The sequence below is a fragment of the Nansenia antarctica genome, assembly GCF_963989245.1.
Source record: "Nansenia antarctica genome assembly, chromosome: 1".
NCBI lineage: Eukaryota > Metazoa > Chordata > Actinopteri > Argentiniformes > Microstomatidae > Nansenia > Nansenia antarctica.
In genome coordinates, this window is record NC_137674.1 from 97506396 (window position 1) to 97524676 (window position 18281).

General features: G+C 46.1%; 1 pseudogene across 1 annotated transcript; it reads right to left on the bottom strand.

Annotated features, from left to right (window-relative positions):
• Window positions 1-973: 973 nt before the first annotated feature.
• LOC308154957 (cilia- and flagella-associated protein 57-like) lies at window positions 974-17793 on the bottom strand (annotated as a pseudogene). The gene is made up of 20 exons: window positions 17637-17793; window positions 16932-17245; window positions 16451-16713; window positions 16061-16223; window positions 15691-15843; window positions 15368-15507; window positions 14975-15140; window positions 14724-14837; window positions 14295-14507; window positions 13221-13394; window positions 12692-12853; window positions 11882-12047; window positions 8641-8829; window positions 7447-7620; window positions 6391-6549; window positions 4621-4764; window positions 3302-3418; window positions 2945-3079; window positions 1625-1768; window positions 974-1135 (listed from the first exon to the last, which is right to left on the bottom strand). The product of its transcript is annotated as a cilia- and flagella-associated protein 57-like (transcript).
• Window positions 17794-18281: the final 488 nt, after the last annotated feature.

The window sequence follows — 18281 nt, forward strand, 5'->3', positions numbered from 1 at the left end:
TTTAATGGGGCTGTGCGCCGTTGGGATGACATGAAACAACATATATGATTGCCCGACTTTTCACTGCTACTCGTGAAGTTAGAATTATAAGGTTCTATCTCAATTTCTGTCAAAATTGAGTTTTTTACATAATCTGATCCATTAGGTGTTTATTAATGCCTGTGTGGTGTTATTTTTTTAAATGTTTAAATTTTTGAGTTAGTAATTCATAAAATACAAAGGTTCCATCTCACAAAACATAATGGAATGTAAAAACGTTGACGCTCAATATCTCTGAACTACCCTAAACGGAGATAGAACCTTATAATTCTAAGCTCACGAAATTCCAATGGAGAATGAGTATCGCACCATTGTAGCGGTATTAAAACAGTGGCATTATCCGGTCCCGTTTAACACCAGAGCACGCACTGACCGTATCGATGCATTTCATGATCAATATGGGTTGTGTTTTTTTTTTTTATAAAGGAAAATAGGCCACCACTGTCCATAGTCCTAGTTATCGAATAGTCTGGCATAACACATTCATCATTGCTTATCTGACACAATGCTTTTTATTGATTTGTCCCCCTACCAAAAGCAACGCAGAAAAGCCTGATGAAAATAAATTAAATTATATATATATAGGCTATACAACAAAAACATGTTTTTATTATCAAGAAGCTGTACAGAGTTTCATGGGTCCGCTTCAGTGCACTTTCAGTATCTCAAACTCATCTTTATAGACTGCTTATTATTGTGATGCACTGCACACATCCATTCCCCCCTCAGTCTCAGGCTGGGTCTATGTTTGTGTGTGCGTGTGTGTGTGTGTGTGTGTGTGTGTGTGTGTGTGTGTGTGTGTGTGTGTGTGTGTGTGTGTGTGTGTGTGCGTGCGTGTGCGTGTGCGTGTGTGTGTGCGTGTGCGTGTGCGTGTGCGTGTGTGTGCGTGTGCGTGTGTGTGTGTGTGTGTGTCTGTGTGTGGGGGGAGGAGGTGTTATGTGTTGCTAGTGAGGAAGGGCAGTGTGGGGTTAGAGGAGGTCTGTTTCTTGGCCTTGTGGCCACGTCCCGCCAGGCTCCCGTAGTCGCGCACCTGGGAGCGCACCAGACGCAGCTCCCGTCTCAGCTCGTTGATCTCGCAGATCAGCGTCGCGTTCTCCTGCGTAGTCAGGAAGTCATTGAACCAATGAATACTAATCAAACAATCCTTCAATCAGTCAGGTAGTACTTGAGTTAGTATTTTATGAAAAGAGGCGAGAGAGAGAGAGCAGAGAGAAAGAGGGAGGGAGAAAGAAGTAAACTTGAATGCTTTTTTGGCCATGAACAGAATGTACAGTACATGGTGGCAGACCGTCTGACCACTGTGACTGACGAGAAACTGAGGAAGACATTGACTATGTTCAGACTCAGTGAGCACAGCCTGGCAGTAGAAACCACATTGGCAGGCCTGGCTGCCCAGGGAAGACAGGCTGTGTACACTTTGCCCTCAGAAATAAGAGACTACAAGAAAAAGAACTACACTTACTTCCCAAAATGTGTTTTTGTAGGTTGACAATGGTAAGACAATGGTAAAAGCTTAGTGAATTGAATTGAGAGAGAGGGAAAGAGAGAGGGAAAGAGAGAGAGAGAGAGAGATGGTCTCAGTCACCTTCATGAGCTTGATGTTTTTAGCATGGTGGACCGCGTTGTCTTTGGACAGTTTTGTCTTCAGGGTCGCCAGATTCCTCTCCAGGTGATCCCTCTGCCGTGCATACTCTCTGTGGATGTCAGCCTCCCCCCCAACTATATCCACCTGGGGGATAGAGAGAGCAGCCATTTTACAACCTCAGTGTCTTCTCAAACAGGAGACTATGAAAGGACCTTTCTGACCAGCATCCCATTAACAGCCCAACTAGGTCAAAACCTAAAACCTAAAGACCCTGACCGTAATCTCAAACTTAACTAAACCATAACCCTAACCAAATAAAAATCAGTTCAAATTAAAACCAGTTCAATATTGGTTGGCTGGTCAGTGCTTAGTTTTTCAAGGAACACTTAGGCCCAATCCCATTTCTTATTTTTAACCCCTCATTTTCGAGTACCACTCGCTTTTCGGCATGTCCCTCGGAACAGAGTTACAGGTGGGTAGTGGTTGAAATCTTGAACTATGAAATGGGACAACCCTTCAAAACCCTGATACGTCATCAGTAGTATCATAGAAAAGCATGGACGCTAAGTTTCACAACAAGATCAAACAAGTCATCAAATAAAAAAGAACAATGCTTCATTACCAGGCCAGTTCATGACAGAATAGCTGTGCTCTGTACGCTAACAACTCCAGGGAGACTGTCCCTGTAATCTGTAATTGTAAGTCGCTTTGGATAAAAGCATCTGCTAAATGGTTAAAATGTAAATGTAAAATGTTTTTAATTCAGCCTTAAAACAATGTTGTAACGTTAGCTAGCTAGCTAGAGACATCAGCATAGCCTACTAGTGATTTTTGTTGGTATGCTTGTTATAAAGAAAAGGTCTATAATACATTGAAATGACATTAAACTAAGATAATACAAAGGTTATCATAATTTTAAAATCTTTATTAACGAAGACAAAAATTACATTTGTGGTTTTCTTTTGTTGCGTTTGCCACTATCTTGCCGATGATTCGCAAGGCATTCTGGGAGATTTCGCATAACACTCCATTTGGAGTGTGCCTCTGAAAAAACTCTGGGCCATGTAGCCCCTACCACTTCGCCCTTACTCCTCCATCCCAAGTGGTAGGGGCAAGGAGTGAAATGGGATTGGGCCTTTAGCCATAGCGCAATGTAACAAGTCATGTTTAGGAATAGCCACCAGATACTGTAAGGGACTCAGAGAAGGCTGGTGGAGGTAGAAATCTGAGGACTGGTTCATTGCAATGCATGGATGGATGGACTGGCACATTGCAATGCATGGACTTCTACATCCACCAGCCTCCACTGCTGTCACTCACCACCTCACAGTGCTGCACGTAGCGCTCATACAGCTCCCTCAAGCTGTTCTTGAGCTTTTTTGGCTCCTGGATGAAGGCTGCACAGCCGTGGAGGTCCGTCTTGAACCTGCGCACCAAGGCCTCCACATCCCTCACCTTAGGGGGGAGGGGGGGAGGAGAGGGGAAGAAGAGGGGATGAGAGAAGAAGTGAGGAATGGAGGGAGACAATGGTGGACTTACATATACACTGTAATTGCACATGTATAAAGGCATAGGTTAAAATACAAATGTATGAAGTAAACATTCTCTTTTACACACACACTAACTCACACACACACACACTGGATAATAAATACTTTGTTATCACTGTCCACACACCCTCTGCATCTGCTTGTGCATCTCCTTGTCGGTGGTGGAGAGCTTGAGCTTCAGCTTGCCCACGTCCAGCTCCTGCTGGGTGTTCTTCTTGTGGAAGGTGTCCAGCTCCGTCTCCATCTAGAGGACAACAGGAAGCCCAGAGCATTGATACAACCCAGTCCATCTCCCTCCCTACCCAGCCTCCCTCCCCACTGTGTCCATCTCCTCACCCAGCCTCCCTCCCCACCCAGTCCATCTCCTCACCCAGCCTCCCTCCCCACCCAGTCCATCTCCTCACCCAGCCTCCCTCCCCACCCAGTCCATCTCCTCACCCAGCCTCCCTCCCCACCCAGTCCATCTCCTCACCCAGCCTCCCTCCCCACCCAGTCCATCTCCTCACCCAGCCTCCCTCCCCACCCAGTCCATCTCCTCACCCAGCCTCCCTCCCCACCCAGTCCATCTCCTCACCCAGCCTCCCTCCTCACCCAGTCCATCTCCTCACCCAGCCCCCCTCCTCACCCAGTCCATCTCCTTACCCAGCCCCCCTCCCCACCCAGCCCCCCTCCTCACCCAGCCTCCCTCCCCACCCAGTCCATCTCCTTACCCAGTCCCCCTCCCCACCCAGCCCCCCTCCCCACCGAGTCCATCTCCTCACCCAGCCCCTCTCCCTACCCAATCCCTCTCCTCATCCAGTCCCTCTCCTCACTCAGTCCCTCTCCTCACTCAGTCCCTCTCCTCACTCAGTCCCTCTCCTCTCCTCACCCAGCCCTCACGCATGCTGATCTATCACTGGCCTAGCCCCCTGATCCTGGATCTATACAGACCTAAGGCTCATTTCCACTTAAATGAAGAGGAACCTGAAGTTGGCAGGCCCCTTTCTAAAAGTGTAATTGATGACGGTGTAATAACTGTTGTGAGCATTCACAACGTTTGTCCTGATACTGCACAAAGTCCTACCTTTCAAGTCACTATAGATTTGGCTTTGTCATTGATGAGCGACAGACCTTTACCTGAGAATCGTAAAGTTCTTTTTCAAAGGTTAGGCTGTCTCTGAGAAAAAAATTGTATTGATGGTTGAATGGGCAAGTCAGCAGGCGCTGTGATATTCACAACAACGCCTCACCAGACCACTGACCTCTGTAGACCTTCATTTACACTACAGAGCCACACTGTGCTGAGCTTAACTGGACTGGCCTGATTACTCATTCACCAAAGTTGCTGAAACAGTGCTGGAAAGAACAGCATGAAAGGAAAGTCCGCAAGCTAGAGCCATTGTAGTCGGCCCTGGAGTGTGTAGAGAACCCCGAGTGTTGACCAAGAAGGAGGAGTGTTTGTTTTACCTCCTGGATCTGCTCCGTCATCCCTTTGATGTTGCTCTCTCTGGGCTCAATCTGCTTCTTCAGCTCTTTGATCTTGTAGTCCAGCACAAACTTGAACTTTTCTAAGTCCAGGTTCTTCTTCGTCAGCTCATAGATGCGTTTCTCCTTCGTAGGGGGACGAGACAAACAGGTCTTAGATCTCTTAGAGGTTTCACGCTAACCACAACTGATTTGTTTTGAAAATGTTTTATTACATGGTAATTACATGGTTATTACATGGTTATTACACACAGTAATTGTCATGTAACATTCTTATATTGTTTAGATGAACCATGAAATTGGCTCTTGCCGGTCACAAGTCTTTGGGCTAGTTCTCTTTTGAAGTTCCATTATGTTTCATGGTGCTCTTCCAATAAATGCTTTTGATATTTTATCAAACTGAAATGGAAATGTCACTTGTAGTTGAACAACAATACGGCTTCGGTGATCCAGATCTAATGTTCAGCTTAACGTCGCCGACACCTCTAATGTTTAAATGAATTATCATTAGCGTCTGCAAGCAAATCTGACAACAAAACCGTCTCAACAGATGCTACAGTATACCCAGAGCAAATCTTTATTCATGAAGTGAGGGACCAGCATTTGAACTGAGGCTCCTAGTTTCATGCATAACATTTGTACAATTAACAAAGCAATCCAATTACCTATTTGAAAGCGTTCCGTCCGGCTAATCATGCCATAGGCAGCATTTGTGGCATTTACACACTAAAGCCAGTTATCTACGTTTTTCCTTCCACACAAAGAGAGGGCAGACTCTGAGAGTGCACCCATAGGATGCAAGTGCCTCATAGCACTGATAAATATTGATAAATGAATAACGTACACAGGCAGGTGAAATGCCATGGCGTCTCTCATGTCAGTTGTGCCAACGACAGAAAATAAATGCTTTGTTGAAGGGGGGTATTTATGCTTGTAACACAAACACACCTGGATCCTAGGGATTTGACTGTTAGATTCAAGCGACAACAACACGTGACGCCACTCTGGCAGAGATGCAAGAGGTATGAATATGCAACAACAAAAAAGACAGAGATGGAGGGGAGAGACAGACAGACAGAGAGAGAGAGAGAGAGAGAGACACACACAAATACAGAAAGAGAGAGAGAGACCGACAGACATATATATATATATATATATACATAGAGAGAGAGAGAGAGAGAAAGAGAGAGAGAGAGAGATAGATAGAGAGTGACAGAGAGAGAGAATATGGATGTTTGTGTGTACAGAGGGAGATGGAGCAGGTGTCTGAGACGGTGGCCACATGCTGATGCGGTGTGATTATTCATGGCTGGGCCTTCACACTCAAGGCGGGCACTGGGGGGAGGAGTCTCACAGTCACCTTGCCTGAAGTGATACATGACACTGTGAGACTCATTTAGTTCAAACAGGGAGAAAACCTTTTTGGCCCATCTGTAATGGTGTATGTGTGTGTTACGCTTTGTATATAAAACGATAAGCTTTATATACACACACCTAGCTTCACACACCTACCTATATACACACACACACACACACACACACACACACACACACACACACACAGAGACACCTTATGATAAATGTAAACAAACTAACTGCTGGAGTAGTTTTCCTTTTTTTTTTGCCATGCTTTGGGGGAGGGGGGCTGCCCACTCTGTCACACAGTCACACACACACACACACACACACACACACACACACGTACACACGTACACACCTCTCCCTGTACCCCACGTCCCACCAGCCACCCACCTTATCCAGGAGGGTCTCGCCCCTCTCCTGGATGTCCTTCTTCAGAGCCAGGATGTCCTTCTCCAGGGACTTGATCACAGCCTGCAGTTTCTGCTGCTCACACTTGAGCTTTTCTATCTCCACATTCCTGTCATCTATGTCCTTCTGCAGGTTGCTGAACTGCAGGAGGGAGACGGGGAGACAGAGTGAGACAAGGGGGGAGAGGGGAGTGCAGACAGAGAGTGCGGGAGGGAGAAGAAATGTCATCAGTCATTGTCATAACTTATATGACACTTCACATCACATATTCTTATTCTTCATATTCTTCAGAATAGGACCATATCCAACAGCATAATTAGGGAGGTAAAAAAATGGCGTTCCTTACAAATGTGGAGAACACTACATTTAGACATTTTGAGGGAAGATCTCTTTTAAACTGACAACCCAATGTGGAGACAAAGCCAGGAGAGGAGGTACAAGACAAGACACGAGACAGAAACACACGGCACACCAGGACGGGGAACTGCATCATCTGTGAAAGGGATCGGTAACTGAGTTGGACCGGAACCAACATCATCCCTCTGAATTAAACCAATCCGTCTACTATTGAGTGAGTGAACGGAGCGCATTAGTCCCAAAGTGTGGACAGATGGACAGGCTCGCTCACAGCAAACAGGCCGTATGCTGCCTCTGATTGGCTGTAATGATGATCTACCGGGCCAGAGAGAAGAGAAGAGCTGACTAGGGGGATGGAGAGAAACGGGGTTTGGACTTTGGACAGAGAGAAGAGAAGAGAAGAGAAGAGGTATGAGTATGGGGGAGAAACAGGGTTCGGAGGTGAGGTGCGACTGTGAAGGAGACTAGGCGGGGTCTATGTGTCGGTATGTAGGTGGTTGAGTGTGAAAATCTAGGGGGAGATTGACATTCATGAGTGTGTGTGTGTGTGTGTGTGTGTATGTTTGTGTGTGAGTTTGTGTGTGTTCGCACGTGTGTGTTTGGGTGTGTGTTAAGTGGTGCAGAGGGAGGCACATGCTGTACACAGTAGGAAGTGGTCATAAGGCTTGGCTGTGTGTTTACCTTCTTCTTCATAATACTAGTGTCTCCCTTCATGTGCATGTTGGTCTCCCTCTCGTCCTTCAGCCACCTCTCGTAGCGGATGCGGATGTCCTGGATCTCCCTGTCACCGTCCTCCTCCATCTGCTTCCTGGACTCCTCAGACTCGCGCACCTGGATCCTCGACTCCTCGTGACACTGGGGGGAGGAAGAGAGAGAGGGGAGGGAGGGGAGAGAGAGAAAAGTGAATTTAATTGAGAGAGAGAGTGGGGGGGGTGGGGGAGAGAAAGAGAGAGGGAGAGAGGGAGAGAGGGACGAAGGTAGGGAGAGAGAGAGGGAGGGAGAGAAAGTGGAGAGAGAGGGGTACATGGAGAACAAGGATGGGGGGGGTGTGAACAAGAAGAAAAGAGAGCGAGAGACAGAAAAGAGAAAGAGACATAAGGAGGATGAAGGGGAGCTCTCCAAACAACAGAGAGGTCATGACATCCCAGGGTTAATCCCATTGTTTAGTGTTTATGCACCTTTAGTAACCTATATCCTCCATGATCCCAGTACAGGGGGGGGGGGGCTGCCTCAGCTGCTCTGAATGCGCCGCCTCCCTCCTCCCACCCACCGTTCCTCACATCAATTCAGGGTTTAGTTCAGAGCGAAATAATAAGGTGATTAATGCAGGCTCCTCCGCAGCTCACACACACGCACGCCTCACACACACCCACATGCAGCTCACACTCACGGCGACTCACACACATGTGGCTCACACACACACACGCACGGCTCACACACACGCACGGCTCGCACACACGCACGGCTCACACGCGCGTGGCTAGCACACACGTGGTTCACACAGACGCAGCTCACACAGACACGGCTCACACACACACACACACACACACACGCCGTTAGCGGTGATGGGAGTCGACGTCCCATTTCCTTAAATATTCTGAGGATGTCCTCCGCAGAGAACCTGGCACTCCCGGATTAATTTGTCTCTTCGCTTCCAATCAGTGTCACCGCAGGGAAGCGGGCAGGGAAGGAGGGATGGATGGAGGGAGGGAGAGAGAGAGTGTGTGAAGGTGTCACTAAACGCCTGACTACACTACATCTCCTCAGAGGGATTCTCTGGACCCAACCCAAACCCCAAAACATACCCCAAAAAAAACTCCTAACTTCTGCTCCGATCCATACACACTAGAACACAGTAGTACCATCTTCTCCTACCTGTTCCAGCACCAGTAGTTTCTCCTGCATCTTGTTCTCGTAGTACAGCGTGAGCTCCTCCAGGGCGGCGATCTTCATGTTCTCCATCTTCTGCAGCTGCTTCTCGTAGTCCTCCTGCATGTGTTGGGACTTGAGCTGCAGCTCTTGGTACTTCTGATACTCCAGCATCAGCTTCTGGCTGTTGGCCGTCTCTTGGGAGAGAGCACAGGGGACACAGATTTGATTGGATGTATTAGGATCAGAATCAGAATCAGAATCAGAAGACTTTATTGCCATGACATGTAAACATGTTAGGAATTTGGTTTGGGACAATGGAGCACGGTTTACAGCAGGACAGGTGCAAGACAGGACAAGACAGTGCAAACCAACATCAAAGTGCAAGAGCCATAATTAATATAAATATAAAGTGCAGAGATCAAGTGTTCAAGTGTTCATGTCCATTAGCTGATGCTAATTAGTGAGTTTAAGTGAGTTTGTGTGTTTAGCTATTCTGAGTAACTATTAGTTTTGGGGGTACAACTATTAGCCTGCAAACAGGTTTTCAACTGAAACCAATTGGGGTTGAAGCCTAATAGAACCTCAACTTGCATTGGGAGGAGTCTTGGACACCTCGTTTAAAGCCAGTGCCTACTGACGACTAGTGTGCTACATTTGGACTAAGTGAGTGGAGACATCTATTATACAGCCTAGTAAGTGAGTCTGTGACAACGAGACAAGGGAGCGTGTCTGTGGGAGTCCATCGAGGAAGGCCAGGGCACTAAGAATACTAAGTGTCTTCTCTTCCATTTTGGTTGTTCTCTTATCATATTTGTCTACTTTGAGTACGCTTAGCAAATCCAACTCTGTTTGTCTATTATGAATGAATGAATGAATGAATGAATGAATGAATGAATGAATGAATGAATGAATGAATGGTCTTTATTGTCATTGCTATAGTACAGGTACCAAACAACGATATTTGGGAGGGGTGGCTCCCCTGGTGCTAGGAAAGAAAGAAAAACAAAAACAAAAAAGGAAAAAAAAAAGAAGGGAAAGGAGCTGGTTTACATAAATAAAGGCTATGTACACTATCCACTATACTATACTGTACAGATAAGATGACTAGGGTTGTCATATTGCACATAGTGTTATTGCACATTCATTTAAAGTGTCGCAGTTTGCAGGCTTGAAATGTACACATTTGTGCCTCAGCACTACACCTGATTTTTTCAATCCAGCAGCTGCCAATCAATTAACCCTCTACCCCTCTACTGACTAATATTACAATGTGCTTTCTCCCTATTCCTGTTCTTCTGACACTCAGGAGGACACATAGACGCTACACCCATATCCTCCTTCGAATTCCATGCTGCTCCTCCTGAGACATTACCACCCCCCAGCACTGCGTCTCCTGAGACACCTGCTTTTCCCCTATAATATGCCTCCTAAAACGTGTACTGTCTCTTCAGTGCCCCCCTTGTACTGTCTTTCCAGTGTCTACATTTTTATTTTATTTGTATTATTTCACGACAACTGCCTGTGGCCCCTGGCCTGAGCTAGATTACTCTCCCGAGGAGAGGCCCGCAGACCACCGGCGCATAGTAAGCAAGCAAGGGCGAAAAACCTGTACACCTACAATATTCTGTTGATCAATATCTTTTAGCCAATCATCTGTCATTTGAGTGAGTGCTGTGCAGGTTGAGTGCCCTTTCCTATAAGCGTGCTGGTAGTTGCTTGTTAAATTGTTCATAGAGAAATAGCATTGTGTCTGGCCAAATAAATGTTTTGCCAACAGTTTTCTTATAACAGGCTAATTGGTCTGCTGTTAGAGCCAGAAAAGGCAGCATGAGCATTTTTTGGTAGAGTGATTACCTTAGCCTCTTTCCAGGTTTGTGGGCACATATTACAGTCAAAACTAAGATTGAAGATGTGGCATATGGGAGTGGCAATATGGTCTGCTACCATCCTTAATAGCTTTCCATCCAGGTTATCAATACCCGGTGGTTTCTCATTTTTCACTTCTTCTAAAGTCACTTTACAGAATTCAAAGGAGCAGTTCTTCTCTTTCATTATTTGGTGAGATCCTTGGGATGACTCTACCCTAAACCCTAAACACTAACCCTAACAACAAACCATAACCCTTACCCTAACCCTGACCCTTTACCTTACCTTTACCCCTTTACCTCAGTCGGGCCTCACCACGCATCCCAGTTAGCATTTACTGTATAACTCTCTGAATGAAGGACAGCAATGACAGAATAGAAATAGAAAGAATAGAATAGAACCAAACAGAACATAAAAGAAAACAATCTAATAATAATACAGCATAATCCCTAAGACCCTGATTACCTAAATCGTGCTGCTCTTTGGAGTGTTTCTCCAAGCCTTCACACATGGCCTCCTGGTGTAAAGCCTCTGTCTTGTCTTTCTCCGTCTTGCTAATCTGCTCCAGAGAGAGAGAGAGAGAGAGAGAGAGAGAGAGAGAGAGAGAGAGAGAGAGAGAGAGAGAGAGAGAGAGAGAGAGAGAGAGAGAGAGAGAGAGAGAGAGAGAGAGAGACAGAGAGACAGAGAGAGAGAGAGAGAGAGAGAGAGAGAGAGAGAGAGAGAGAGAGAGAGAGAGAGAGAGAGAGAGAGAGAGAGAGATAGAGAGAGAGAGAGAGAGAGAGGGGAGAATGTCTCTACAGATGCACCTCACTAGTGGCCATCTTACACCCCTGCCAGAGACACTCTAAAACCCTCATTTCCATTTTATTGATCTAGAAGTTTCTCTTATCAGACCCAACTTACAAACCAAAGGACACTGGGTGCATACGATAAGGAGAGCTGACCACCTCTGAAAAATGTATTGTTACCTCTATACAGTTATAGTGGTGGCATAAAAATAGGTACAGTATTTCCATTCATTGGCTTTAAATATTTAAATAACTATTTCATCGCTATGCTAGTGTTAACCATACACAACCCATTCAAATGATACTGTATAATCACAATCATGTATTTTAAGTATTTTGTAAACACTATTCTAGTTTGTTTACACCTGCTTTAATGATTTTTTTTAAACTGTGCACTTTAAATAACTTGACAAATCTAACTTGACATTCACTGTTTGCTTTGCTCATACACCGTTATTGGTTGTATGTCACTTTGGATAAAGCCAACCCTAAGAAGTAAGTCACTTTGGATAAAGGCGTCTGCTAAGTAGCAAAAGTGTGAATGTAAATGTAAATTAACTGAGGTAGTGATTGTGTTGAGATGGTCTGACCTGGATCTTGGTCTTCAGTGACTCTATCTCCTGGACATATTTGTCTATGGTCTCCTTCATCTTGTCATTGTAGTTCATGTCCTTTAGACGCAGCTGGTACTCGTTCTCCATTTTCAGCCATTTTCAGTTCCTCCACCCGGGTCTTCAGCTCCATCATGATCTGGTTCTGTTTGAGAGGGAGAGAGAGGGAGAGAGAGGGAGAGAGAGAGGGAGAGAGAGGGAGACAGAGGGAGAGAGAGGGAGAGAGAGAGGGAGAGAGAGAGGGAGAGAGAGGGAGAGAGAGAGGGAGAGAGAGGGAGAGAGAGAGGGAGAGAGAGAGGGAGAGAGAGAGGGAGAGAGAGGGAGAGAGAGAGGGAGAGAGAGGGAGAGAGAGAGGGAGAGAGAGAGGGAGAGAGAGGGAGAGAGAGGGAGAGAGAGAGGGAGAGAGAGAGGGAGAGAGAGGGAGAGAGAGAGGGAGAGAGAGAGGGAGAGAGAGGGGGAAAGAGAGAGGGAGAGAGAGGGGAAGAGAGTGGGAGAGAAGAGAAAGGCGGCCACCTGTACCTCAATATGCAATACGAAACAATCCAATGGGAGATCTGAAAATGGTGTCTAGCGTTTCCATGATAAGCGAATGCATTTTTCAGACTGTTTACTTAAACTCTGGTTGAATAATCAGCATTTTCTCAGAAACATTGTTAAAGACAAAGCAATAAAAAAAATCATGCTGTAGTAGACTATTCTGAGTTGTTAGTAATGTTTTGCTCTGCTTCTTCCTCCAGCAAATTGGGGCCCTATAATACTGCATGTCTCTAGAACTCCCCCATGCGTTACCTTCTCCATCAGATCAGACTTGGTGATGAGGATCTCCTCAGCGTACATGATCTCCTTGTCTCTCTTCAGACCGCGGCCCTCCTTGTCGATGATCTTCCAGATGAGCAGACAGCCGTCCTCAGACACTGACAGAAGGTACTGGTCGTCGAATGTGATCACAATCTGAAGGGCGGCACAGAGTAGATGGAAGACCCGAGTGTCTACAATTAGGCCAAGGGGACATCCTCAAGGCCTTTGCACGACACATGAGGCCCTTGCTTCATTCAGTATGCCAGTAGTAGTCAGTAGCATGTGCTATCTGAAAATAGATAGGATGAATAAATAGATGTACAACAACCCCCCCCCCCCCCTCTCCCCGTCCAGGGGAGGCTAGTGGAAGTAGAAGAGGACAGGTCTATTATATAGAATGGTTTGAGGAATTGTCTCAAACACATACTTATCCAACACGTGTTTCTCATTCTGTTCCATCCATTACAATGAGCCTTTTCTCTGGTTTCTACCTCCCACGCCCCCCTAATGAGACTCAGACCTTGGTGACAGGTGCGGCATGGCCCTGGAACTCCACCCAGTCCTTCTGGATGGACAGGGGGTACTTGATGACACGGATGGTGCCGGTGGAGGTCCCCGTGAAGAGCGTGCGGCCAGAGCGGGAAATGGCGATGGTGGTGTAGACCACGTCCTCAGCAGGCACCTCACGCAGAATCTGACAGAGACAGAGAGAGAGAGAGAGGTAGAGGAGAGATAAAGAGAGAGAGAGAAATAGGGATATGGGGGACAGCCAGGCATGAAACCACCACAATTTATTCTAAAATTAATACTTAAAGCATTGTTTTCATGTCACAACTTTCTGTGTATGTATAAAAGCATTAATGTCGGAGAGGCTGTGATTTATCGCCAATATTGTCACAGGTAGGGGGGATTGTGTAGGCACGACGATGTAGATTAAAACATGCTATCTTCTCTGTCGGTAAAGGTTGTCTCCTTCACCACCATGAGGAAGGAAAACAGCCTAATTGAGAGGCCTGCATATATATAAAACCACTTATGTTCAGGGCTGCCTATAAAAGCCTTTTTCCCCCAAGCTCCAGCAGCCAGGAATAGCTCAAAGGGTTCCTGATTGACGGAATGGGGATTGTTTTCAGAGGACTGTCAGAACGATGGCTGTCATTCCTCAAAAAGAACTGACAGCTGAGTGTGAATTTAATGGACTCTCTGGCTGAAGTGATGATAATGAATATGGAAATAGCACTTTTCCCTTTGAGAACTTCACACAGCGGGGAAACTGACACCACAAATGGTGGATTAAGTGTAATAAATGGAGAACCATCAATATTCACTCAAAACTGACAGCTCATTTCTAGGGAAAGCTTGTCTAGTGTAGACCTATGAAGTGACAATGAGAAGAATGTTGAATAAAACAGTTTGATGATACCTCGTTTGAACCCGTCAGTTATTAAAGTCTAAAACCATCAGCTCGATTTCATGAGATAATACATAATAGATGTTGATCAAATCCATTCTCAAAACTGACTTAAATGCAACTTATATGCGGGTTGCCAGTTGCTAAAGCAGCCGTGTCCTACTGCATATGATTGCGTCTCACTTGACAGTCTTGGATCTCTTTCAGAGTACAGTCATCGCCCACGGCGAAGATGGTCCTGGCGTCTGTGGACATGGTGACGCCGGTGTAGCTGCAGGACTTGAGGACGCTCTCGGACTCTCTCTTGCTGGTCAGGGTGTTCCATTCGTACACGGCCCCCTCCATACCACACGTCACCAGCCTACTGTCATCCATGCTCCATGCTATGGAGCGCACCTGCATTTAACGCACACACAGCATAACATCAGTGGCCTCCACACCACGAGAGGCTGGTGGGGGAAGAAATCGGAAGACGGACTCGTTGTAATGCATGGAATGGAATGAGTGATGGTAACAAATGCCCATTGATACCATTCCATTTTCCGTTCCATGCATTATGAGTTTTATCTACCTCAACCAGTCTCCCCTGCTCCAGACGTGTATCTCACTGACCTTCCCATTATGGCCCTTGAGGTTGAGGATGTTCTCACAGGTGGTGGTGGAGTAGATGTGGATGACGTTCCCATTGACAGCAGCAAACAGGTGTCCTCCATGACTGAAGGCACACTGAAGACAACATTTAACAAATGTTATGTTTTTACTGATTGACAGTTAGATCACTGCATAATGTTTCCATACTGTATTCAATTATTGTAGCCATGAAGAGTCAGATCGCTTCTTGTCCCTCTCCCTGATTGGCTGACCTCTCGACAGCCGCGCACGGTGAACTCCTTGAAGGTCCTGATGTCATCGATCAGCAGATTCATCAGACGCAGCTTGTCTGAGAAGCCCACCAGGACAAATAGCCCTGAGGGGTGCAGAGCAACGCTGCACGCCTCCTCCTGGAACTCCTTATACAGCTCCAGGGTGCTAGGGGGAAGTGAATAGGAGACGGACAAAGGGCTCACACTGTTAACTTCTGAAATCAAACCTAAAAACTTGACTTAACTATATGGGTCATATTTTCCTACATTTTGGTGCAGAAACATAGCACAGGGACAGTGAGGATCATAGTTTCGACCGTTTTAAAGACTTTATATACAAACTTTATATAACGTTTTCAAGAGACTGTGAGCTACGATACGGCCAGCTCTTACTTGGTCTCAAAGTTCCAGATGCGCACAGAATGGTCCAGGGAGCAGGTTGCGATGATGGGCTTGCGGATGCAAATGGAGAGACCGGTAATGGACCGAGAGTGGAAGGAATGGGACAGGAACTCAAAGCGGGCTTGCTCCCACTGAATACACACATATACACACACACACACACACACACACAAACAACTATTTATGAGAATGTATTTTCCTTGCAATGTCATAAAGGGATATTAGAAGTGGAGGTGCGGGGGTAGGGAGTTGGCTATAGATAACTCCAGAACAGTATGTACTGTCAACAGAAGGCTGTGGGTGTTCAAAGTGACCTTGCTCATCTCAGCAGAGGACAGGGTGATGCTGTAGAGCTGGCCACGGTCTGTACTGGCCACCACAGTCTCCTCTGACGGACTGATCACCAGAGAGACTATCTGCTGCTGCTCTGCCTGGCTGGGCTCATGACTGCAGTAGTCTGGGGGGATCTGAGCGGGACCGTGCACCGCACACACACAGACACAGACACAGACACAGACACAGAGACACACACACACACACACACACACACACACACAGATACAACGGCAGACATATTCACAATGAAAAATGTAAATAGAAAGACATAATAAGAGAGTGGACATATAATAGAACTTCAGTTTGAGTGAAAGAGTGATGGAAACGTAGTATAGTGAGACTTGTCACCTTTATCTCCCTGGTCTTCTTGTAGTTGTCCTTGTCATCGGTTCTCTCAAACAGACACATTGTCCCTGGGCCAGCAGAGCAGGCGAAACCTTTGGAGTACACTGTGATAACCGTAACCCGTGGCAACTGGGGAGGTCCATCTCCATTATCTCCCTCCGCTGTACTGTAAAAGGTAAAGCAATAACAAGAAAATGGTAACATGAACATCGGAATTATTCTGACCTCCTGATATCCGTTCTGTGTCCTGTTCAATTAAAGAAAAGGCCCAAGTGGAACTATTAACCGCCTATGCAATATCCAAGACACTCTAATAACTAGTCTAACTTGTCATAACAGCTCATTCCATGTGTCTTTTTTAAAAGCCCCAATTATTCTTCTCCCTCTGCCCACCTCTCTGGGTCATTGGAGGTGGTGAGCTTTGTGGTCACACTCATTTCCCACCGCAGGTCCCCAGACTCAAACACCATCAGCCTGCCTGTCTCTGTTCCAGCAATAACCCTCTCCTCAGACATCCAGGCATGGGAGAGGAAGTTATAGGACTCCAGCTTCTGGGAGGTGGACTGCTTTAGTACCCCCTCTGCATAGCGGAAGAGCTTGAATACCCCATTCCCAGTCACACAGAGCTGGGTGTTGTCATAGGGGTTGAAGCTGATCTAGAAAAGTGAAGTGTCGGACAGGGGCAATCAAAGCATGCAGGTTAATATGCTGTTGAATGTGTGTGAACAGCTCGAGAGTTGATACTACAGTACGAGGGTAAGACTCAAGACATGTTATGTGTTGTCAATAGAACACTAACACAATGATCATTCAACACTTTCCCCAAAATTGTTGTGAAAGAATCTAACCAGAGCACCGTCCCCTCCCTCCTCACCTGTGTGACTGGGAAAGCACCCACTGTAGTCTTCACCGTGGCCATGACCTTCTGCTTCTCCCACATCCAGTAGAACAGGGTCCAGTCTGGTCCCCCTGACTGGCCAATGAAGTACTTGGAGTCGGCGGAGAAGCTCATAGAGACAAACTCCTGGACGGGGATCTCTCCTCCGTTCAGCACCTTCCTCTTCCTGCTCTGCTCGTGCTGCAGGTCGTACACAGTGACGGTGGCTTTGTCCCCGCGCTCAGACACCGCCAGGTAGCGGCGATTTGAGCTGATGGCCAGGGCATGCATTCCTTGGCTTCTCTCCAAGCCTGAAAAAGCACAGAAACACATGAATGAATGAATGAATGAATGAATGAATGAATGAATGGTCTTTATTGTCATTAATATAGTACAGGTACCATACAACGAAATTTGGGAGGGGGGGCTCCCCTGGTGCTAGGAAAAACATACTAAAAACAAGAAGGGAAAAGAGCTGGTTTACATAAATAAAGGCTATATACACTATCCACTATATTATACTATACAAATAAAACACTGTGCTGTACTCTATGCTATGCTATAAATATCCTAACATTTCCTATCTCTGAACCTTATGTACACATCAGCATATATGGATGAATCGTAGTGACTCTAGTGAGTCAGGCTACTTGACAGGCAAATTGTGCACCTTTACGAAGGGCCACAGGCTTGAGGATTTACCTGGGATAAACCTCTGCCATTTCTGATCGATGTTGTAGCGTACACAGTTGTTTCCAGATGGGAAGATCACAGTCTGCTCATCGAAGTAGCACAGGTTATTGGCCACACCTGTCCTCAGACCAAAGATGTGATGACACTGGGCCACCACTGTAGACATCTCACAGTCCTGTCACGTCAACGCTGATTAATACAAATCTGCAAATGAAGGGATAGAGAAAAAATAAACTAATTAAGAGGGGGGTTTGATCTTCATGAAGTGGCAAGCAAAAACCTCAGGATTCGAAGAAGAAACTAATTAAATGTGTTAAGACTATTGATCCTAGACTTTGATTTGCAATTTCCCCCAGGGCCATGTAAGCCTTCCCAAGTAGCAACCTCTTTAATCTACCTGCAAAGACTTGCAAGACTGCACAACTGCCAACAACATGTTCTAATCATACCTTTATCTGAGACACTAAATATTAGTTCAACTTCTTATTCATGTTTTCTCTTGAAGCCACGGTACTCATCGGTTATTTTTGTCGAAGCATTGAGATCATTCAAAAATCATCAATGATAACAGAATGTTATGATGCCATTCTGTCAAATGTTCTCGTTTCCAGGGATACTTTGAGGCCAAACTGTAGGAACAAATATATACGGCGC